Below are 26,041 nucleotides of genomic sequence, written 5' to 3'. Positions count from 1 at the left end.
AATATATTTTACACTCGCCACACAGCAGAAGCTCTGCTTAGCGAGTGTAAAATAATGGCGGTCATTTCATTTTCTCAGTCCTAGCTCCACAGCTGCTTAATATGATGGCATGAAGTGGCAGACATGTTTTTTACTGGGCATTACTTGTACATTAATCCCCTGCTGGAGAACGCTCATTTTCAAATCAGAGTAGTGATGTTCAGTAAGCCCATTCTCTAAGTTAAAATAATTTTTTTTTTTAATGATCTGGGTATATTTGAGCAGCATCCCGCAGTGCACAAACATGCTTTTATGAAAAAAAAAAAAAAAGAGTGCAAAACCACATTTAATAGTATGTGACAGAAATATATTATAGAAACCTGCATGGAGCATCTACAGTGGTGGAATGGTGCTATTGCTAATGAGATAGGGCATGGAACCCTGTAGTTTCCAGGTTGTGTCCATTGATCCCTATGCAAATGAGTGGGGTTACTGAATAGAACAAATGGGTATCCTTGTCCAGATATCCTTTCTGTGTAGGCACAGAACCATGTTGGTGTACACAAAAGAGTTAGTTGACATCAAGAGGGGGGTGTGTCTGTGGACTTGTAACCTCATTGGAGCTCAGCTGTGCCTGTTTGCACGGTGCATGCTGTGTTCAGCGGGGGGGGGGGTGTGTGTACACTGATTGCTAAGCTTTATTTAACTTCGGAGCACTAGTTTCCACATATTTGCACAGCGTGCAAATGAGTGGGGTTACTGAATAGAACAAATGGGTATCCTTGTCCAGATATCCTTTTTGTGTAGGCACAGAACCATGTTGGTGTACACAAAAGAGTTAGTTGACATCAAGAGGGGGGTGTGTCTGTGGACTTGTAACCTCATTGGAGCTCAGTTGTGCCTGTTTGCACGGTGCATGCTGTGTTCAGCGGGGGGGGGGTGTACACTGATTGCTAAGCTTTATTTAACTTCGGAGCACTAGTTTTCGCATATTTGCACAGCGTGCAGCTGTTCTGAGCGTGACCTTTCGGGGGGGTGTACAGTGACTGCCAAGCTTTGTTTACCTTTGCTGCACTTGTCTCCACATGTTTTTGAGGTGCGCCTCTGTGCTGAGAGTATCTAAAAAGCAATAATGTATTAATTAGTTGTAACCCTTATTTAACTTAAACTAGGGCTATTAAATGATGTTAATGATATACTAGGCAGGTGGAATGCATCATAGGTACCCAATCACACAGTCACCACCTACAGTAGAGCACTATAAAGTATGCATGTACCTTACGTTCTGATTTTCACTCATGCTGTGCACCATTAGAGTACAGACTTGGGAATTTTAACTGAAAGAATGCTAGGGGCTGCTGCAGGTCTGCTGCATCTGTATGTGCTAGATGCTGAAGTCAGTGCTACTGCTGCTGCTGACAATAGGCATCGGCAGAGAAGAAGAAGAGTGAACAGGCCCAGGGTAACCTTCCAGGAGCTACATGAGCTGGAGATTGTAGAGCACTAAAGGGTGGACAGAGACATACTACAAGAACTCACCAAGCTCTGCCACCCTCAACTCAGACCCAGAGCCAACAGAGGGGAACCCTTCCCAGTGGAAACAAAGATATGTGTAGCCTTTAGGATAATAGCCACAGGTACATTCCAAAGACCAACTGGGGCATGATGGGGGTCTCACAAGCATCAGCATCCAGGGTACTCCACCATTTCCTGGATGTCATGCTACCACATGCCAGTGAGCACATTTATTTGCCCCTCAACTCTGAGGTGAGGGCCAGCAATATGCAACACTTCTACCATGTAGCACACTACCCTGAGGTACTGGGTGTCCTGGAAGTTATCATGACTCTCGTATCTGGCATGCATCACAGCTGTACCAGATGTTTGCTAGGGGTGACATCCTACATAGCCATTTACTGGAGGATGCTGGCTATGCCCGGGAACTGTGGATGATGACACCCATAAGAAATGAACACACACCCAATCAAGAATGTCATAATGAGGCACACGCACAAAATAGGAACATCATAGAGCATGTGTTTGGGTGCTGAAGTCACAGTTTCAGTGGCTTGATATATCTGGTGGAGCCCTGCAGTACTCTCCAGTCACATGTGCACTTATGTTCACAGTATGTGCCATGCTACACAATATGATCCTGCAGAAACAGCTGCAGCAGGATCAGCAAAGGGAAGGGATACACAGTCCCCCACCAGTGTCTAGATAACCACAGCCACAATCACAAGAGGACTCGGAGGAAGAGTCTCCTGATGATGTTCCTTTAGGCAGACATTGGCATACTCAGTATGCTCTGGCATTGGCTAACAGACACCGCATAGCACATTCACTGACAACCTAGGACCCAAGGGACTGACACCATACTCTTAAATGTGTTGATGCCAGGCAACCCACACAACCTGTAACTATCCCTGTATTGGCTGTGTACTGCTTGCATTACACAGAGTCAGCCCTGAACTACAGGTCTCTCAACTGCTGCATTCTAAGCTACACACTAATTGCAAGGATTACTATAATGTATCATTATTTTTTAATTTCTTCATGTCTTTTGGGTTTCTAATACCATGATGGGAATGGACCCCATTCCTAAGTCAAAGTATGATTAAAGTTCATAAATTAGTATTGTTTCAATCTTTGATGTCAGCTAGTAGTTCTCTTTGCAGCACCCGCAATGTGCCCAGTAATGGCTCCTTCTGCAGTTCGTATGGAGTTACATGTATTGGTAGCATATCTAAATATAATTGTAAATTCTTTTTTATAAGACCCATTGCTCCTACTACTATTGGAACTGTTTGGGTATCTTTCTTCCACATTGCTCTGGTTTCTGCCTGCAGATCCTGATAGTTTATGACTTTGTGCCTCTCTGTATGCAAGACACTATAGTCACTGGGTGTGGCAATTTCAATGATCAATGCTACTCTTGTCTTCTTTTCTAGGACCACTATACCCGGTTTTCTAGCATCTATCTTTTGAACTGTTGGTAATGGAAGAACCCATGTGATGTAGACGTCTTCATTTTCTATGATGCTTTGTGGCTCATGTTTCCAGTGTATTTCGGCCACTTCAGTATCATAATGTTTGCACAATCCCCAGTGCAACACTTGATGTGTGGGTGTGTGGTCAACACAGGCCTAGTTTGGTAATGCACAAGTACTGTGCCAGCAATCACACATACAACAGACTTAACATGTGGCATATGTGATAGGTACTGTGACCTATAGTGTATAAGAGTTGCTAGGTAGGAATTCTAATCTCACTCTATCCCACTTGATGTGTGGGTGTGTGTGTGTGTGTCCTCTTGCAAATGAACAGACATGCCCCCATGGGCTATCCACCTGCAATGGTTATGCACTTTTTGGCCCTGTAACTTGCCACTGGTTTCAATAGTGTCCTCTTCTACAAGGCCTGATGATGTCAGCCACCTTAAGACTACCAGCTGACAGTGTAATATCAGATGTAAGCCCAGACATGCCCTCATGGACTATCCACCTGCAATGATTATGCACGTTTTGTCTCTGTAGCATGCTGCTGGCTTCCACACTGCCCTCTTCTACAAGGCCTGATGATGTTAGCCACCTTAAGACTACCAGCTGACAATGTAATAACAGATGCAAGCTTTGGTGCATCTGATAAGTACCATGAATTATAGTGTATAAGACTAGAAAGATAAGGGTTCTAATCTCACTCTAGCCTACATGCATGTGTATATATCCATATGGCATAACCTTGGTAGCCTAGACATATGTAGGGTTTTACACTGTTTTATTTGCAGCGGGTGATGTGTCCCCCTAAAGGATTGACCACAACAAGGTCTGCATATGTCATCAAGCATATGTCCTAAAATGATAGTACTAGCAGATATGAGGTGTACTGCATGCACCACATACTGTGATCTGCAGTATGTTCAATTACATAGGTAACTGTGCAGCCCTACATACAGCCAACCTGCACTATGTGTGTGCCTTGGCATGTCCTGTACACACTGAGTGGAAGTAGTGCTAGCCTCAATGCAGTTATGTGTTTGTGTGAGCCTGTTAGAGCCTTTTATGGCATGTTATGGAACCATGGGACATATGCATTGAACACAGAGAGTACTGTAGCCTTCGACTGTCACTGGTCAGAAAGATGTGGATGCATTCACTGTTGTACAACCAATACTGACAAGTTTGGGATGTGCATCCCAGATTGGCATTGGTATACTGAATGTGGCAGTCATCATAGCTGTCATTGTGTGCAATGGCACCCTTGCCATGTCACTACACAAGGATGTCATACAACTGTACCAGCCACACGGGTTCCAAGGTACACCAATACACATTGTAGATAACATGTCCTATGGAGTCCATGTCAGGACTGTACAAGTGTAGTCTGTCTCCAAAATGCTTTGGACAGGATGTGTATGGCTCCATACAGGTAGGTGCCAATTCCCACTGTGTACCTCCTGTGTATCCATGACAGGACTAACACATGTGTCACCTGTGCTACACACCAATAACTTCAGTGTGGTATACATAGTACATGCTGGTTAGACAGGTATATAACACAGACAGTACACCCTACATGGCACAACCCCCCCATGCATGTCACACACACCTGTTATAGGCTCATAGGTTCATAGGTTCATACTAGGCTATCTGCCCTAGGGCATTTATAAGCCTAGCCAGAGTGTGTTTGGCTTTTGCCACCCATTTTAATTTTGCTATGCCCTTTTTCGAGGTTAGTATACTGTGCCTCTGTCTAACAGTGACACAGAAGTGATACCTGGGGTGAACCTACAATCTCCCATCCACTCATCAAGATTCTTATTGAAGAGAGTCATTGAGGGACTCTGCCTAACCTGGACTGGGATTTTATTCCAGAGTGAAGGGAGCCTCTGGATTATGAATCTGTCCCTCCAGCATGTCCTATTTATTTCAGTGCTGAGGTTCAAGTCTCTTGAGTGCGTAGCTCAATGGGATTTGGATTTTCTGAGGTGCAGCATGTCCATTAATTCCAGGTTGGACATGGCTTTATACGTCAGGCACAGATTGCCTCTGAGCAGGCGGTATGCCACTGAGTAGAGCTGAAGTTTCTTTAACCGGGCAGCATATGGCATCTGTTTGAGCCCTTTGATCCTCTTGGTGAGGTACTTTTGGGGTCTTTCCAGATGCTGCAGGTGTCTGGTAAGGTACATACCAAAAGGGGCATTGTACTCAATTATGGGCCTGATGAGGGATGAGTAAAGAGGCATGATGACCTCCCATGATCTAGATGTGAATCCCTTCATGATTAGGTGGACTATATAAAATGTTTTTCTAACCACTTTGGCCATGTGGTTGTCAAATGAGAGATTGCTATCAACTTGGGTCCCCAGGTCCCTAATTACTTCTTCTGTACTTAATGGATTACAACCTATGTGGTAATTTGTGGGCACTTTGTTTTTGCCAAAGGGGCTGACTATACACTTTTTGGCATTTAGCTTGAGGCCATGGCTCTGGCACCAGTTGTCTGTTTCTATGAGGCCCTTTTGGAGGATGCTTGTGTCAGCTGGAGAGTCGATTATGGCACCCAGTCTGCAGTCATCTGCGAACTTGGTCAGCCACAGTCCTTCCGTGTTGGCCTATGCCTCCGAGAAATATATACCGAACAAGAGAGGTCCCAGGACTGAGCCTTGTGGGACACCACTTGTAACTGGTTTGGAGTCTGACATGGCTCCAGCAATTCTAACCATGTGGGTTCTGTCCTTGAGCCAGTTTGCAACCCATCTAGTGACATAGGGGTTTATATTTAAGCTGGTGAGCTTATCTATAATGCCCGAGTGGGGTATTGTATCAAAGGCTTTTGCGAGATCCAGGTAGGCTGTGTGGACCACCTTCCCCTCGTCAATGGCCTCGGTGACTGTTTCAAAGAAATCAACCAGGTTTAAGAGGCAGGATCTGCCCTTAACAAAGCTGAACTGGGTAGGATCCAGTGTCTGTAGGTCCCCAATATCTTTATTTATGAGGTCCATGATGATCCTTTCCATAGCTTTGCAGACCAAGCTAGTCAGGCTTATGGGGCGATAGTTTACAGGATCCGTTGAGGCATCACCTTTGTGGAGAGGGACCACTGTTGCTGTACTCCACTCTTTGGGTACATATCCTGTAGTAAGGCTGAGATTAAACAGTAGTTTTATGTTTGGGTTTAGCTCTTCTTGGAGTTCATGTAGGATGCAGCCCGGGACACCGTCTGGTCCCATTGATGCTGTGTTTTTTGCTTTGGAGAGGGCAGCTCTTACCTGAGCATCTGAGATGTCAGGGGGGGTAGCACTCTGCTGGGATAGATATTTGCCCTTTTGGTGGGGAGTGGGGGAGAAGTTTGTGCTGAACCTGTCAGCTAGGATGTTGGCAATGTCTGTGGGTTCGGTGTATTTTTTGTCATTTTGGACTAATTCTGAGCATATCTGGGAATTCCCACCCAGGTTCCTAAGATAACTAAAGAAAGCCTTGTGATTATTCTTAGTGTCCTGTGCAATTTTTCTCTCGAAGCTGGCCTTAGACGATTTTATGAGTGCCCGTAGTTTTTTGCTAATACTGATCAGAGATGCCTTCCCTTTTTGGGATTTTGCTCTATCATGTAGTAGCTTCCTCCTTCTATTGTATAGTTTGTTTATGGCTGGGGTCCACCAGACAGGACATCTGCCTTTGGAGGATTGGGTCTTAGCTTTATTTGGGATTGCCTGATCCATGCATTCCTGAAGATGTTCATAGAATGCGTTTATAAAGGATTCTGCGGTCTGGGCCATATTTTCCACAGGCCCGGGGGCTTTGAAGGATTCCACCTCAGTTTTGAGGAGTGTGAAATTTGCTTTAGATAAGTTTTTCACTGTGGTTTTCTGGGCAGGGGTTGGGGTCGGGATGTGAATATCCAGTGAGATTAGTTTATGGTCTGATCTTACCAGTGAGGGATACACTTCTGGTCTGGAGCATAGAGTCCCCATGTTGGTGATGATCAGATCCAGTATGTTTTCCCCTCTTGTGGGAGTGGTAACAAGTTGTTCCATAGCATCTGAGTTTATAAATTCTAGGAACCTTTGGGCTAGGGTGTTGGAGCTAGAGTAATGCTCCCAGTATATGTTTGGGTAGATGAAGTCGCCCAATATAATGGTGTTTGGAGAGACCGTCATATTTTCCAGTGTTCTCAGGAAGGCTGAGTGGGGATCCTGGGTTTGAGAGGGTGGTCTGTAGCAGGCTATAAACTGGAAGGCAGTTTTACCTACTGTTAGTTGCACATGGATAGTCTCTGATGCTTCGTGCTGTGCCACCAACCTGGAGGTGTGGGTATCTTTGACGAATATTGATACTCCCCCTCCTTTTGTGGTACAGTCCAAGTTTTGGGGCCGAAAACCATGGTATGAGGTATAACCTGGTAGTGCTGGGGTGCTCTCGGGAGCCTTGAACCAGGTTTCTGTTACTGCACAGATATCGATGTTCTCCATGCTAAGGAGAGTTTCGAAAAGTGCATCTTGAGGTTTAGACTTCTGGCGTTGAGTAGCATTACTCTTAGTTTCTTATCCCTTGTGATACCTATGGAGGTGGGTTTGTCTTTTGAGCCTTGCCTAAAAAAGGCACTATGGGGTAGCAAGAGCCTTTGCCAATATCCGAAAGCCCAGGGTGACAGGTGCAAGCCGTCCCTAGCTAAGCATCGTGGCTTGTCGAGCATGTCATCCCAGGCTGACAGGCATTGATCCCTTTGAGTGACACCAATACTTAAGCCAATTGTTGAAATTGATCATCTTGTCTTCATATTGTGGCATAATTCTTGGTGAGGGTAAGATGCTACTCAAGGTCAGGGTCATACCGGCCTGGGCTACATGCTCATAGAGCTCCTCTATGTCTCTTTTCATGTAGTCCAGGGAGGTACGTCTCAGGTCATTCACACCAGCATGGACAATGACTGAGTCATATTTGTACTTGCCTTGGAGTGACCTGAGTGCTTGTGTTATGTGGCGGATCCTAGACCCTGACAGGCAGCTCACCGTGACCTTCTCCTTGTTCAGCCTGGTGAGCCGGACGTCAGTGTGCCTGACAATAGAGTCACCTATTACAAGTGTATCAGGTGTGTTGTTTAACCTTAAGGGCTGTGACTGTTTGGCACACTGGCTTTGTGAGCTATGTGTTGCACGTGTTTTGTTTTGGGGTAGCGGTTGCTTGGGTGTCTGTTTTGGAGGTCTCTGCTGCTTAGGCAGATTTTTATTTAGAGCCTCCGAGTATGCTTTTGTGTGTCTATGTGTTTGGTTTGCTGTTGTGGTAGGTCTATGTGAGACTGGAATTGTAGTGAGTGTGGTTTCCTTCTCCTTCTGACTGGTTTCACCAGTACTTTGTTGAGAGAGCTTAGCCTCCAGTATGGCTATATGGTTGCATCTCTCACATGTGTTGGAATTTGTTGGGAGGAGGAGAGGGTTGTCTGTGTACATGTGGCAGTTGTAACATTGCCTGAAGATTCCCAGATTCACCAGCTGGACTGGAGAGGAAATTGACAACTGACCTTTGGATATGCTAGAATAGTTTTGGGAATTCCTTTATAATTGAAAAAAAAAAGGGCCATTGGGGAACGAGGTACTCAAGGGGAGTTTGTGAGGGTGTAGTGCTTTTAATATTTTAGTGCTGACTTATATAATTGCTTTAGTGAGCAAGTGCCAGGTAACTTAAATGCAAAAACGACAAACAGTAACTTTCTTTCAAGTGAAACAAGGAAATAAGTACAGTACGCAATGCAGATATCACTAGGGATCCACAGAAGCGCTGAAAAGCCGCATTTTAGGTGGAATTAGCATTTCAGGGAAATAACAAGCAAACAAACAACAAGCATACAAATAAAGCTAGATTCAGCAGGCCTGGATCTAGTCTATGCTACAGCAAACAAGGTGTACCAATTTCAGTAAGAAACAGTTAAAATATGCAGGCACTATTAGCCTTTAACCAGAAATTCCCAGCTCAGAAGGGCAGAGTCCAACCTCTCCTCCCACAAGAGTGCAGACCACGAACCTTCTTAATGTAAAATAACTGGCCTGAAGCCCAAGTGCTTAAACCAGAACTAATACACTTTTAGAATAACAGACACTGAGCCCTCAATCAGCAGTTCACAACTTAGAAGGATGTAAGCTACCTGTCCTGCCACCACAGTGCAGGCCACAAACCTTCCTAATGTAAAACAACTGGTCTGAAGCCCAAGTGCTTAAACTTAAAGGCTTAGAATGAGTTACACCAAGCAGTAATAAATACATCTGAGTACTTTTAAGATGATACAAAAGCAAAATAAAGTAGGAAGAAACACAAATACAGTAAAAGCAGATATTTTTTTTTTTTTTGAGTGAGCAAATGAGATTGGCCCAGGAGTTACAGGACAGAAACAAGTGCAAATGCAGGCCTTCAAATCAGAAAGTTGAGAGAGATGGAAGACCACCCAAATGGCCAATAACTACAAATTCTGGTCCAGAACCACTCCTTATGTGGTAGACAGGTTACCTAGTGCTTACCACTCCCACTGATAAGCTAGAAGGCTTCCCTCCAACACAGAAAGGCTTGGGGGCTCAGAAGCTTACAAATAGTCCTGGATACAGCATATCTGTATCTAGAACACTAATTACAGGAAAGGTAGGAAACAGGCTTACAATTTTTTTTTTTTTTTTTTTTTTTTTTTTTACACACACCATGTGCAGGTTACACACGTGCAGGTTACACATTGGGATGCAAAACACAACAATCATAACTGTTACTGGCCAACTGCTGTTACTGGACACAGGATATATGTAGATGTATCATCTCCATCAAAACCCTGATGGCACTTATGAAGGGTAGCAGACCTTCTCACAGATTAGGGATGGATGAGTATGCTGAATGCCAACACTGTCCTTGTTAGCCTGTTATACACACAGGAACCTATGGATCCATGCAGATATAGTGCTGTACCTTTGATGACAACATATGTCTGTTGTGCTGACATGCCATCCTGTACTGCTTTATTTCCACTGTGCATCCATAGGTTATTCCAAGAGACTCCTGTAAAAGAAACATAAACGGGCCCATGACACACCTGTCTTTGTGTAACTATACAGCCAGTTCAACAGCATACAACATAAGGACCACATAAGGTATACAAATTTATGTGGCGTACTCATGACAAATGCCAGCATACAGTATCTCTCATGATAGCTAAGGGGTTAACTACTGTGACTGTAGTATACAGGGTGCTGGGTTCGAGGCTTGCAGAGGCTGTTTAGTGAAACTGAGGGTGGCCTAATGGTTAAGGTGTTTGCCTGACAAATACAAGGTACAGGGTTTGAATCTCACAGGGGATAATTGGCTAGGCTTGAAATGGCTCACAAGGGCAGTTAGCCTAGTACTAATCTATGAACCTGTGAATATTTTATACTAACCTCAAAAAAGGGCATAGCAAAATTAATTTAAAATGGGTGGCGAAAGCCAAACACATTCTGGCTAGGCTTATAAATGCCCTAGGGCAGATAGCCTAATATAAACCTATGAACCTATGAACCTATTAACCACTACAAGTAGCATGGTGATCAACACCGCATTACACAAGTACATGTGAAGTAATACAGTCACCCTGTGCATCAGACTTATAGCTTCATTTCCCTGCATCGATGTCAAGGATGATAGGGATGTGCCACAGGTATTATCGTTTGCACAGGGTGTTGTGTGGGGATGCAGGAGGCCCAGGCTGGCACAAATGGTAGACATTATTTGTGTGAGTCAGGGAGGAGCATGCAAGATGAACCATGGAAAGGTGCTGTGTGTGTCTGTAGGTGACCTGCATTTGGCAGTGGTGTGTGAGGGTGAGCATGTACACAGTCAAGTTCAATGCTAACCTTACACGTGTGTATGTTGAGCAGCTTTGGACCATACATGGTAGAGTTGACAGTTCACCATCTCTGGCCCAAACACCGAAACTTGCTATGCCAGGAGGTGCACTGGCACCTCCATGCCCAAGGTCAGAAGCATTGCTAGTACATGATGGTGACTGCTGTCTGCTGGGGCCATGTCCCACATGGGACTGCCCAGGACCATGAGTCCATGGTCTACTATGTTGTGGTGTGGATAGCACACTCCTCTCTGTAGCACTGGTTGTACTGCCACTATGGGAGCATGAGTGTGCCTTTCCACGTGGAGTCTCAGCAGATGTTTTTTTTTTTATGTACGTCCATGGGTCTGACACTCAACTCCAACCACACATTCCAGCACAGACAATGTGCGGTCCAATACAGACACTGTCTCAGCCCACCATCTGTCCACTGCATTAATGAACCAATCCAGGGTGTCTCCAATGCAGTGAATGTTGTCATGGATGTCAGACTGTGCGGTATCCATAACCCTAAGCATATGCCTGGTGTTCCATTCAGAATGTGCCTGCGCCTCCATGATGGCCCAGAAGATGCACTGAGGTGACCCATGATGTGACACCTGCAACAGGTGGTGGACAGGCAGCATGCCACCTACAAGCACCCCCATCAATCTGCCTGTGTGGGACTTCATAAGGTCTCTGGCTATGACCAGTGTCTACACTCACTGGAGCCATAGTTGCCACACTTTCCTGTTCAATGTCTCTGCCCTCTGACTGTCTAGTATCTGTGGCCACTGTGGATGGGGTATGTGTGGGCATACAGACTGTGTGTGGTGACAATGGTGGTAGAAGAGTGATATCTACTTCTGGGACAGATTCAGCCCCTGTGCCTCACTGTGGCCATCATTATCATCAGTATCCAAGGAGACACTGATATCAGGTTGTGTAGGGGACATACTCCAACCCCCATGGTCACCTGCAATAAGAATGAAAAAAGCAGTTCATTAATACTTGCACTATTGTGTACAGAAAGCATCCAAGACTCATAACAATGAAGACCCACAACTGGATTAGTGGTCAAACAACTTCCTTCTTCGCCTTCATCCACAAAGCAGTACCTCGGAGCACAATTCACATTCAACTCAGGACCTTTATAACCACCACTTGAAGTAAATCAAGTCAAACATGCCTAGTAATATTTATCTTTTACTTACTCAGTATGACACTAACCCACGGTGGGGGTGCTGCGGTAGCGTTGTCACCTCACAGTAAGACGCTGTCCGGTTCGATTCTCAGCTAGAGCGTCTTCTGCGTAAAGACATGCGCAAATGGGTGTACCTTCGTTGAAGGTTGTGCATCAGGGCTGGTAACTCAGCAAGTAAAAATCAACTACCAATCATTAGCAGTTCCGCGGTGGTGATCACTAACCGGGAAAAGCCAAAAGACACAACAACAACAACAACAACTTACTCAGTATGACACTATAATTGAAAAAACAACACATAAAACCCAGTACAACTCACTTCACAATTATATGGAAATACACATTTCACTGTCTAATGTATTTGCATTCAATCTGTTGTATTTTAAAAGGCATTTTAGATTCCTTGCCTCATTTAAACCAGGGGCCTTGTCTGCTCTTACCTGTAACTGCCAAAGTGTATATGTTTGTTGAACTACACTCCTGTGACTACCCCTTCTCAAAACCTTAGGTTCCTCTTCCAGACTGGCATTTAAAAACATCCTACACTGTTTACACACATGATTGCATGTACATAGGGCATTATTCTGGCCCTTAACCATTCTAGACTATAATTGTTCCTTAACAAAACAAGTGTCATACTTACCAGAGGCAGGACCATTGCCTTGGAAAATACCTGACGGACCTGTGAAAAGTTGAGGAGGGGTAATGTCAGTACCACTGCATGTTGCAGAACAACAATGTAATACATCCATATATCTCACATTTACAGTAGCTACTGTGTTACTTGTGGTATTGGTCCCAATCTGCATATGAGTGTATACCTGAGGTTACACCCCACCAAAGAACAAAGACCTGACCCCCACATGAAAGTATCTACAGCCTGACACACTGACTGCTACAGTAGTACAGTGCTGATCACAGTAAGCTTACCTGCATGCTCCTCAGCTGTGGAAACTGTGGCACCCACCTCCATGATGTACAGTGTGATGGATGCTTGGGAACTGTTGTGTGTGCCTAGGTAGGCCAATAATTCCTCAATGGCCAAGAGTCGTTGCTCTGCTGCAGGCCATCCAGCAGTGACAGCATGATACCTGGCTATATCAGCTGCCCATTGATGTGCAGCATTAATCATATCGGTTGCCTGGTGTTGGACCTGTTCATAGTCCTTCCCTGCTGGCCCGTGGCATTAACGTCATGGCCAAGGTCTGACCAATATGTGAGCAGGATGTCATAATGCTGCCTTAGTCCTTGCAAGATTATCTCATTCTCTGTATCCAAGAAGGGTGGGTGTTGTTTGTTGTACATAATTCCTGAAACACAACACAAGGGGAACACATTACAGGATCAGCTATGAGGATGTCCACTGTGTACAGATACAGCAAGGGCAAAATGGCTGTCACTATCCACTGCTTGCTCACACATGTCATACTCCACAGTGTGAAAACACACAACATTTGTGGATCCAACCGAGATAGTATCAATAGTGAGGTATTTCCCTGTGTGTCATAAAAAATTCTGCTGTATGATCATACACCCAACACTCTAGTCTATGGTGGTGGGTCCGCTAAGACCAACCACCCAGTAATATGTCATAAGACCAGTTGTAACACAGCAGGATATCAATGACATGTCATTACCACAGGTGTAAGACAGGCTTACTGCTGTACTCCCTAGTCCCCATACTTTTATCCTCCTGTCTGTACCATGTTATACACAAAAAAAACAGTTACATACCTGGTGGAGTGCAGTACTCCTCTGTTGAAATGTGCTACTAGCAATGTTTCACAAAGGCACGCTCTGTGTGAGTAAAGACTCATACAAAATGGTTCCCCATAGCCAGCTGCCTATCTCTTAAACATGCTTCCCATCAGCAGGTGATTACCTCTAAACCAATCTGTGGTTTTGAAATGCTAATTCCAGCCAAAGCAGCTGAATTGCACTATAATTAGCCAATGACATGCAAGCACTGTGTAATATATAATGTCTTCATGTAGACCTGGGCCCCTTTCTTAGCTGTTGAGATGGACACTACTGGGGTGAGGAGACTACATCACCACAGAACGTAGGTCTGCCGCAGAAACCTCTACATAGAGCTATGTGTACCACAGGCTGCAGCTCCTGCTGCAGGTAGTAGACACAGGCAGAGAGTGTCAACACTTTGGAGGACAACAAGCTGTAGGTGTATCTGTGTCAGCTGTGTCAACCTTGTTCCCTAACTGCAGGCCTGAAACCTCATGTACTGAAAAGCAGTTATTTAATCTGCAATGCTTTGTGTGGATAAAGAGTGTCTTAGTGATCCATTAATTGCTGCCTTCACAATAATATAATTGAAATGCAGCACAACAAAGAATTTGAACCCAGGACTGTGTGTGGCAAAATGTACTGTATGTAAGTTATTTAACAAACTGAGCTACTGTGTCACTACTACAGCAGATGTATTTGCAAGGTATATGTACAAACATACAGGCTGTGACAAACATTTTCTACATCCATCAGCATGTGCATTGTTTTATATGGATGTATTTCTGCACCAGAATCCCAGTTGAACATGCATTTTGCCATTAATGCCTTAGAAGGTGACTTTCTACATGTTGCAGATAAAAGGGCACATTTACCTGTTATCACAGGCCCCAGATACATCTATTATCATGTCTTTGGCTGTCTAGTGCTGTACTATTTCACCAGAATCCAAGGTGCACTCCTATGTTTTCTATTACTTTTTTTCCAGTTTGTGTTGTCCCATGTGTTGCACAGCTCCACTGAAACATGCTTAATGACTGTCAATGGCAATTATTATGTTTTGTTTAAATCACCTGTTTTTAGAGTTGCGTGGTGTGGCAGCTTAATGCAGTGTGCAGCACGTGCAATGGGCTTGGGTTCGAAACATGGCAGAGGTGTTTATTTTGTACATGTGCCTTACAATGTTAGAAACACATATACTGATCACAGCTGTGGTTAGCTGAGCTTAGCTTAACTACGCATTGTAGGGCACCACACAGCTCCACGGTAAAAAATATAAAGAAAAAGGGGAGACAGGAAAGTGGTAAAATGGGGGCAAGCAGGGGGAAAAAAATTGAAAGGCATGGAGGGATGTGCAGGAAGGGTATAGGAAATAACCATAGCTATCTATTTCTTGTACAACAACAACAACTATGTACTTTGACAGATTTGTGGATGAATTTGGATTCTCAAACTGCAGATAGAGGGGTGAAGACAAAATAACTATGTTGTCAAGCGAATTAGACTTAATTAAATGTGTCCAGTGATCACATGTACGAAATGGAGAGTTATGTATGGAATGATATATATATTTTTTGGGACAGGTACCCATTTTTTTTAAGGTGAGAGTGGAATGTTGGGGAAGGGACATAGGTACTTGTGGGAGAGGGGTAAGTTGGGTAGTTAAGGATGCATTTACAAATAGACAAGACAGAAAAGACAGCAGATAGGGGAGGTGTGTGACACATGAGGGGGGTGAACACCTTGAATAGGGAAGGTGTTGTGGAATCTGAGTCCCATGTGCCTCCAGATGGCAGCAGCATGACTCACGTCCCCACCCAGCAGACTGTCGGCACTGCTCCTTCACTGCCCTGAGGATGGCTGTGCTGGAGGCAAGGGAACCAGGGCAATGCTGCTCCACCTGGTTGGCCAGCAGGGCCTCAGTCTGGCACAGGCATTGGTCATAGCCACAGTGGACTATCCTATGCACCAGGACTGATAGCTCATCCTGGGTGAATACTCTCCCTCAGCCGCCACTCCCAGAGGGGGACTGGGCCCCATCCCCTGAGGCGGTACTACCCGACAGAACTGGTAGTGCCAGGACAGCAGAGGGAGCACCACCAGTCTGGGTCCCAGATGTGCTGGGACACGGTGCCATGGCTGGTTGTGACAAGGTAGGGGGCTCAGCCAGAACCAGTCTACCTTGACTTGTGGTAAATGAGGTAAAGCAATAAGTTATGGTTAGTAACAACCAAACCATTGTTAGTAGTAACAGAATGGAACATCATATTAATTAATCCAAATACATATGAATGTATATTATGTGCAACACAGCATTATGCAACATAACAGTCAGTATGGTAACAGCATACCAGTGTGAAGTAAACCATAAGGCCAACAAAACAGTTAGTTTAACAAAATATGTTAAGATTGCATCATAATAAAACATAATAATCAGTCACATTTTCCAAAATATAGTTAGTTTAACAAATTATGTTAATATTAAATCATAATGATACATTACAGTAATTAATAAATTAAGATAAGGGGTGGGGAGATAGAGAGAAAAATAAAACATTAGTTACATTGCAGATGATAAACCTGACAACATTAGTCATATGTACTTCTACAGGTATGTACTGACAATTGTTATTACAGTGACTACAATTCTCCTATAGCTGCTGTAGCATGTACATACCTCTCAAGCTGATAGCATGGGACAGTAAGGGCCAAGCACTAACAAATGCAGGTACAGAACTACTCAGAACTGTTTCACATAATGTGGTCTTATATAACTACCAGGGTGTTCTGTAAATAGATTTGGTAATACATTGCATTCCCGGTAAACATGTGACAGATAGATTAGTCAGTTTTAATTGCATTATGAGAAATTGTGACACTTGAGAGGCATGTTTGTGAACAGTAATTAAACTAGACAGCCATCATGACTTAGTTGTCAGGCCTGGGGATAGAACCCACTAGCTGTGGCGGCAGGGGACATCTGCATATAATTTAATAATTGACTGCAGCAGCATAGTACAGACATGCAAGAGATGCAGCCATATTGGGATTACACAGTTTTATTCCTGAATCAACAATGCTGATGAAAACATTCTTGCTATTGAGTCTAACATTCTGTGAGATCTAAACACATAATATGGGCTAACTCACCCATAACATTTTTGTGTTCTTTGGGAGAGAGAACTTGTGAGCATTACATGACTGATACTAAAAATGTAGTGCTACAGAGCACTGGATTTGAACCCAGTACCATGTGTGGCAAAATGTGCTGTGTGCAAGGTATTTAAAAGACTGAGCTACTGAGTTACTGCTAACTGTAAGGTGACTGATACTTGCTTGGAGATGGAAACATACTATAAATTGTGCACTATAAGTTACAGGACTTTCCTCTAGCATTCTGGCACTGTTACATTGTTAAACTAGACTGCAGTGACAATAGAACAAACATGCATGATATACAACCATACTGTATATATTACTAGAGCTTTATTACACTTTCAACAGTACTGGTGAACACATATTATTGTTATTGGTTTGAAATATCTGTGAAGTCCACACGCAATAGCTGTCCATGGAGTGGGTTACCTTAACCATGTATCCTTATTACCTGAAGTCTGTGAAAGACAGATCGTTATGTGACCAGTATTGGCCTAGAGACAGCCTTGAACAGTACTATGAGTTAGGCAATACAGTTTGCAGCCATTATATTTGAATTATACAGCTATTGCTGTGTTATAATTGACTGCAGCAAACTTACCTTACAGAGTCAATGCATACAGCTCTACTGCAATGGTTATGACAAGACAATCCTGATGTACACCATTTTCCTTGCTGTTATTGGTATTGTTTCTTGTTTTTATTGAACTACAGTTGTTATTATTCATTTATTGCACTACCCTAATTCCACGGTTATTGCACTACAGCTCTAATTCCGCATTTATTGCACTACAGACTTTATTGTATCTACTTTATTACAGTTAATGCTTTACTCTTTCTTGCTTATTGCTCTACAGTTAGCATAATACATCCATACTCACCACAGTCACAACGTAACCTGGTCAAGTGCAAGGCATGAGACTTGACATTGTGAACCCTCTCAGCTGCAGCTCTTGGGAGACAAGCACACCATTATGCATACCAGTTTTGCAGACATTCAGATTACATAGTGGCAAAACAGAAGAAAATTGCTTACATATTTGTGGGGAATTCCCTGGCCTCGCTTCTTGGACCCAGGTGTACAAGGTTCCCCTCTTTTGCCTTTTCAAGTCATCATGGTGGTGATGAACTGCTCACCTGTGCAAGGGATACCAGTAACACTGGTGAGTTCTCTGGCCAGCTGGTCCCAGGCCTCCGCCTTACACTCTAGGCTCTGGAACTGCCCTGCAGCAACCTATTGTCATGTTTTTTGACAAGGAGACTAACCATGACTCTGGACTCCTGAATGACCCACTTCTGCACCTGAAAGTGAACACCTTCTCCAACACCATCAGTAATATTAACAGATGATTGAACTCCAATGGATTCTGCAGAATTCCTGCCTAATGCACTTAATATAGGTCATTTTCCCACCCTTATACATCATTGAGCAACATTAAAAAAGCACCAGATTGCTTAGCAGCATGCAAACCAGCCAAACAGAGCTGAGCAGCACACAAACACACACAATCATGGTTTTAGTGAAGCTGAGCACCACGCACACATTGGCGGTCATTACCATGTTTATTTGGTGCTTAGCAGGTTTGAGCACAGTTTTGCACATTGCAGCGAAGCCACATTTTGAAATTGTGTCCATAACATATGCAACAAAAATACAAACAAGTTCTGACTTTTATGTATTCAAACCATGGACCTATTACACATACAGCTGTAACTGTAGCCATTTAGCTACGTGGATATTAAGACATCTGGTATACCTTCACATATACCACTCAGCTATCTGTTAGCAGTGCTGAGCACTACGGCATGCAAACATGCTTAAACACACCAATCAATAAATAGTTAATTACATCCAGTTTCTATTTTTAGATTTCTGGCAGGTGTCTGCTATCTATGTATGAGCTCAGCTCGGCTTAGCTGCACTCTGCACTGCACCGCCCAAACACCAAATAAAAAAAAATAAATAAAACACATAAAATATCATTGTGCTTATTAATTTCATCTGTTTTCTATTTTCAGATGTCTAGCAGGTATCAGCTGTCTACATGTGAGCACAGCTTGGCATTGCTGCACTCCACGCCTCACTGCACAAACATGCACTTAAAAAAAAAAAAAACAAACACAGACAATGCTGATTCAATATCCATGTTCATCTCTCCCTCTGCAGTGTGCCATCATTAATATGCATGACACGCTGCCGAGGGGGAACCGTGGACATGTACAGGGATACATTCCATTTAGGCTCTACACAGTGCCTACACGGAGTTTATTAAATCCTGGGGATCCTTTGCACAGGAGCCAAATCACATACATGCACACACACATACACACACACACACACACACACACACACACACACACACACACACACACACACACACACACACCATCCTTAAAGAAACCCACTTCTGAAATACTGAACCATCAAGTTTGAATGAAGGATGAATTAACATCAGTCATGAATTTTAAGTCCTGTGGAGAAGAAGGGTTTTCCAACATGGGATACAATGCAGAATCTACATTTAGAACTGCTGAATCTTCTAGCACTTGACCAAATTTCTGCCATACATGCAGCTGTAATGTACAGAGAGGTCTGAAATATTTGTCCTGACACTGAGCCTCCGAGACATCAGTCATTTAGGTGCTTGAAGTAGACTAAGTAACTCAAGCAGTATAAGATGTCTCTTTTCCCAGGTAAAATGTTTCTTCCACTTAGCAGAATATGATGAGTTACGTGATTTTTCATTGTGTCAATTCCCTCCGTAACACTTGCTAAAAAGTTTTAAAGGAGTACACCACCTAAATGAGCTGTAAGGCTCTAATGCGGAATCAAATGCCACTCCCAGAGTGATGAACTTCCTCGGGTTCTACTTTAATATTTTCCTATGTTGCAGGGCACCTGTGAGTCTGAACCCATAGCTTTCTGAGTATTCAATGAAAAAAAAAATCATGGATTTTGGAATTTATTGTCAGAATGTTGTAATTAGAAACTGAATCAGTAGAAACTGTAAAAAAGGCATACATAAATCTTCCTGCTTTAGAAGTTAGAGAATGTATCCACCATAATCTTCACTTCACAATGCTAAGTTCAGCAGATCATATTCTTATGTGGACAGACAGTTAATCTCAGTGGTCCCTTGCTCCCAAAAGACCTTGCTCAAATAGACTATTAAAGCATTCAGCCTCACTAGAATCCTGGACCTATAAATCTTAGAATCGAGCACTGCATTCACTTTTCTTTGGCAGACCCATGCAGAATTATGCATCCTCATGAGGGAGGTAACACTGCTTTGGGTAATCAAACACCTTTCATAGCTATGTAAACTATTAGTTGTTGTTTATTTGCACTTTAAAAGAAAGTGACGATATCATACTATGCTAAATCCTTTCAGATGGCATACCTGGCATAATGTGATGAAATGGCAGTCATTTAGAAGTATTTACAAGGTACTCTAAGAGTATAAGCAAGCACAGTAATGCAGGGCAGAGTGGAGTAGATTTTTACCAGATAGTAAGGCATAAATAGGTAGTAAGGCAAAGATGAATAGTAAGGCAAAATAGATAAATTCTGTATGTTTTAAGTAGTGATAAAGGAAGATTTGAAGAGGTGAGGATGTAAATTAAGGTGAGTATGACTTAGGGTGTGTATTCAACTGATGATGTGTGCAAGCTTAACCCCCTTCAAACTATAGAGGGATGTGCAGATTAACAAAGAAGACAAATTATATCTGATTACAAACTTTGTAGGAAGAGGTTTTGACTGGTGTTTCATCTTTCATTTCCCTTACCTTTTCCTGTCAGTGTGGCATCCTCCTAGATTCACATGGCAGAGTCTTCTGATACTTCTTGCACTGGACACCATCCAGAACCACCATCTTAAAAGACCTGATGTACTCCTCATGCACTTTTCAGTTCTACCTAGGGTTGCCACCTTTTATTGTGGCCAAAACAGATGAAAGCTACACTTCTTGCACTGCCCCTAACCCCATCCCATCTCCTCCCATCTCACCACCACTTTTTGCCCACTTCTTGACATCATAGACATGTCAGGAGGATGAGGAACATCCTCTTTTCCTGGTTTTCCATACAATTGCATTGTTTTGGTGATTTTTTTTTTAAAACAAAAGCATAGTTAATAAGCCAGTTTAACAAACTTCGACAGACTATTTGTTTTTTGAAACAGAATATCAGAATTTTTATAGTACTTTCTGGACTACCAGACATTTAATTTGATTTCTGGATAGTGTGAAAAAAAACGGGTCTATATTAAATAAGCGAACACTTAAAAAAGTGAACGCTTATTCATCTACCCTAGTTCAGCAAACACTGAAAATGCCAAACACTCAGAACAGCGAATCGCTGTTCCACAAAAAAAAAAAAAAACTTAAATATATCAACTCTGAGATCACACCACAGTGGAGGAAACGGCAAACTCCCAAAACCGACCCAGCGATTTTTTTCCCTGAGAAAAAATTCACTGTTCCGTGTGTTCGGGATTTTCAGCATTCACTGAAATAGGGTCGATGAATCAGTATTCGCTTTTTTAAGCGTTCGTTAATTCAATATAGACCCAAAAAACAGATAGCTGGCAATCCTACTTCTATCTCTTTTTTACACAATTTTAAGTTATGGCACTTATGACAATCTTTCATGTTATACTCCTTCCTCAGGCAGTGAAGGCAGTGCAAGCGAGGGTCCTAGCTTGTGAAATAGAGACCACAAGAGCCTTTGGAAGCCTTTTTTTGTATTTTAGGCACTAGATATAGGAACTTTTTTATGCTGACCACTAGGACAGAGACATTACCATCTTTGCCTTCTCCTTTTTTTCTTTTTTTACCACTGTGTGATTCACTTCATGAAACCTAAAACATATTTTTATCTGCTTCATCCATTATTTGATCATTGTTAGCTTTTTTCATATCCTGCAGTAGTACATTCACCTTTCTCTTCTGATATATCTCCACTACATTTTTTTCTTTATGCAATTCTTGTGTTAGGATCTTTGCATGTATCTAAAAAATAGTTTCATTATCATGTCATTCAGTCCTAAAAGGTCCCTTTTGGTAACACCTGATGCACTATGGATGTCAATACCATCCAAAATGTCCTTACTCAACAAATATTGTACATTAGTTCTTTGATATATGCTAGCTTTTATTACATATATATATAACATTTTAGAAGTGACTCCCCCATAACGTAAAATGCTTCTTTGCTTATTTATTACAATGCTATTTACCGATAAAGATTTTCCAATGCCATTTCCAAGACAGCATCCAATCTGCACTCTTGGTTCTAATGCCATGTGTCCTCAGCAGTCTCACACTGATGCTTTAAACATGATATAATTCCAAAATGGCTATAATGTCACTTCAGAAACAACTAATTTTTTTATTCAGCCAAAATAAAAATGTCCTTCAGCTTTTAAACTATATATAAGAGATATCATTCTGTCAAATTGTTTTTAGAAGAAAGTTCACTTGTTTTTTTATCATAAGAATCATGTATTAATTCATTTTCCATATGGATAATGGCTACTATTTTACTTATTTATTTTTAACTTTAAACAAAGTAGCTGCTATATTCTGTCTATAAAAATGTTTGTCTTGTGATGTCGCACTCAATATACTATAATCTGATCACTGGTAACTTCTGTTTTTGGCTGATTACTCCAAATGACTTATAGAAAGGATTGTCATAGCATGCTGTGCTGCCATTCTCCTTGTAACATCTTTTGTATGGCATGTAGCTGATGTAATATTGCTGAATAACTGGACAAACCTCTTTGTTTAACTAATTAACACTATCAGCAGTTTCTACGACATATATAGCTCTCAACTTAGCATAAAAAATCTGGACAAAGCTAAAAATAATCGGAGGACAAAGCCCCAAAATAGAGACACATTTTAAATATTGCTCTTATAAACTTAGAAAGTTGCTGGAATAAAAATTCTTATGTTACCATGCATTTTCTGAAGGATATGAAGTCTGAAACTCAAATATCTGTCATTATTTAGTGAATTCACTCCTCATTGATTTGACACAAAAATCTAGAAAATCTTACATTTTATGAGGAAAAGATGAAAGATCTGACATAAAAATCTGGACATTCTGTGGAAATCTGGACAGTTGAGGGGTATGATGACGTACACTGCTGTCCAAGTCTTTTCACTATAAATAGATGACAACATTTCAGACTTGACAAATGGTCAGTCCATAATATTCACCAGTAACTTTTCCACTTAAGGTTATTTCTGTCTTGATATAGTCACAAAAACTTCTTCTGTTTAAGCACTTGTTAATATATTACTGATTTAAAAAACATGCATTAACTTCTTGTGTTATCCCTTTGCATGTCTTAATACCAGGGGAACATTTTCTTAAAATAGTAACATAGACCAGACTGAAAAACATAATCCTAAGCTTGACTGCATTGTATTCAAAATGACTGGCTTTGTACTAGTTCAAATATTTACTTTAATTCTGTGACTACATATAACTCAAACAATAATACTAACTGTAAACATAGTGCTAATATACCTCTACCTCTGTCACTGGTGTTCAAAGCTCTCATACCTCTGGCTCAAATATCTGGAAGACTGGCTCTCAAAATGTGGAAAAAAAATGTACAAAAAATGTACAAAATGTTGAACACTTATGAGCAACAACAGCTAGGAAGTATACAATATAGCCAATAATTGTTTTTCATAATTACAAAACTTTCTTTTAATGAAGTTCTGTCATTCAATACAATTAATCATGGAAATTTGCTTAAAATATTAACAATAACCATTTAAATACATCCTTTCAGTATAGAAGACTGTTGAACATAGACCCGAAACAAGGATTATTCATCATAACAGTGTACAGCTGAGGGATATGCTAGTGTGAACTATAGTTCTAAGTTTAACTCATCCTCAGCACTATTTCTTTCCTGCTGCTTATATAAACTAAAGACATCTTACTTCAGATAAAAAGAAGTTATGTACCTACCATAACATTCCATGTTAGTTGTCTTCTTCTCGCCTTCTTTCTTGCTGGTTGGGTTCAGATTCGATCTTTGGCTCCGACTCGGCCATCTTCAATAGCTCGAGAGCTGTTTACTGGCTCAAGGCTTCCCTATATCCCATGATGCCTGGCGCTAGTTACTCAGATCTTGTTTGAAAAAGCTATTCCAAACATAAGTAAGAAGGAAATCTACCTTAGAAGCCCCCTGGGGGCCCAACTGTGAAGCTATGTAAGCAGAAAAAAATGCAACCAGAGAAGGTTTAGCCAGTGAAAAATTGAAAGGGGGGGCTGCTCTCGATCCACTAGGATAGGGGGATGGAGGGTGGGATGCAAGAAAGAAGGCGAGAAGAAGACAACTAACATGGAACGTTATGGTAGGTACATAACTTCTTTATGTTAAGTTGTCTATCTCACCTTCATTCTTGCTGGTTGGGACAGCGTCCCTAGCACCTACTATCCTGGGTGGCTCACTGGAACAGACTCTTCAGAACAGTGGAACCAAAATCAGCCCTGTTCCTAGAAGCAATGTCTAATTTGTAATGATAAATGAAGGTATGTGGGTTAGCCCACATAGCAGCTGCACAGATAGATTCCATGGGTAACCTAGATTGGAAGGCCACCGAGGTAGCCAGTGCCCTAGTAGAGTGGCCTTTAAGTTTGGTAGATAATTTTTTGTTTCTCAGCGGATAAATGAATGAAATAACATGAGACAACCATCTAGATAATGTTACCTTTGAGACAGGAAGGCCCTGTCTGCCCTCAGCATAGGAAATGAAGAGTTGGTTGGATTTCCTGATGTCCTTTGTCCTATGCAAATAAAAACGCAGCTGTCTGTGAACATCCAACTGGTGCAATTTATATTCTGCGTTATTGGTGTGATTAGGAAAGAACACAGGAAGGTCTATGGACTGATTCAAATTATTTTATGTACAGACCTTAGAAGGAAGGAAGGATTGGTCCTTAGAGCGACCCTATCGTTATGGAAAACTAAGTATGGGGGACGAGTACATAGAGCCTGAAGTTCCAAAACACGTCTGGCAGAAGTAATGGCTATCAGAAAAAGAGTCTTCCAAGATAAAAACTTAATGGAGCAAGATGCTGCAGGTTCAAAGGGTGGTAAGATTAGGGAAGCTAGCACCAAGTTTAGATCCCACGGAGGTGGTGAATCCCTCACTGGGGGCCTAAGTAGAGCGGTTCCTTTGAGGAAGGCTTTACACAGCTTATGAGACATGATGTTATTAGAAGACAGACTAATGTGAAAATTCGAAATGGCAGCTAACTGAGCCCTGATTGTAGTAGAAGCAGAACCAGAATGGAAGAGTTCCACTAAAAATTCCAGAATCTCGTGGACAGGGGCTGAAAAGGGATCTATATTCCTAGCCTCTGCCCAGCAAGAAAAACGTTTCCACTTACTAGCGTAAGTTTTCCTAGTTGTGGCTTTTTGCGATGAGATAATAATTTCCTGCACAGAGGAGGAAATATTAGGGAGCCTGGTTAAGGTTGAAAGTGCAGCAAACAAGCTGTGAGCTGGAGTGTTTAAAGAGATCGATGCAGTCTGCCCGATTGGTGAATCAGTAGATCTGGAATAGGATCCAGAATCCAAGGCTGCTCAAGAAGATAATGATGCAGGAATGGGAACCATATCTGTTGAGGTCAGTAAGGGGCAATGAGGATCATTTTGCAACCCAACGCATTTGCTCTCTGTATGAGTTTGGGTATTAGGGGAAAAGGAGGAAAAGCATAAAGAAGTCCCTGAGGCCAATCATGGACTAGAGCATCTCTGGAGGAGTGGCCAGGAAGTGGAAGGAGGGAGAAGAAATTGCTGCACTTGCTGTTGAAAGGTGTGGTGAACAGGTCACAGCAAGGCTGACCCCATTTGCAAAAGATTTGTTCCGCAACTACCCGATTCAGACACCACTCATGAAGCATGAGAATTGCTCTGCTGAGCCTGTTTGCGATGACGTTGGAACTCCCAGGGATGTGCGTTGTGATCAGAAAATGTTGGGAAGAGATCACCCACTGCCAGAGTCTGAGTGCTTCTCGACATAGAGGATAGGACCTGGTTCCACCCTGCTTGTTGATGTACCACACCACTGACATATTGTCCATTTGAATTGC

This window comes from Protopterus annectens, chromosome 2.part1 (genome assembly GCF_019279795.1).
Source record: "Protopterus annectens isolate FY-2018-M chromosome 2.part1, PAN1.0, whole genome shotgun sequence".
Taxonomy (NCBI): Eukaryota; Metazoa; Chordata; order Ceratodontiformes; family Protopteridae; genus Protopterus; species Protopterus annectens.
The sequence above is the reverse complement of the archived record's forward strand: the minus strand, read 5'-3'. Positions refer to the sequence as shown.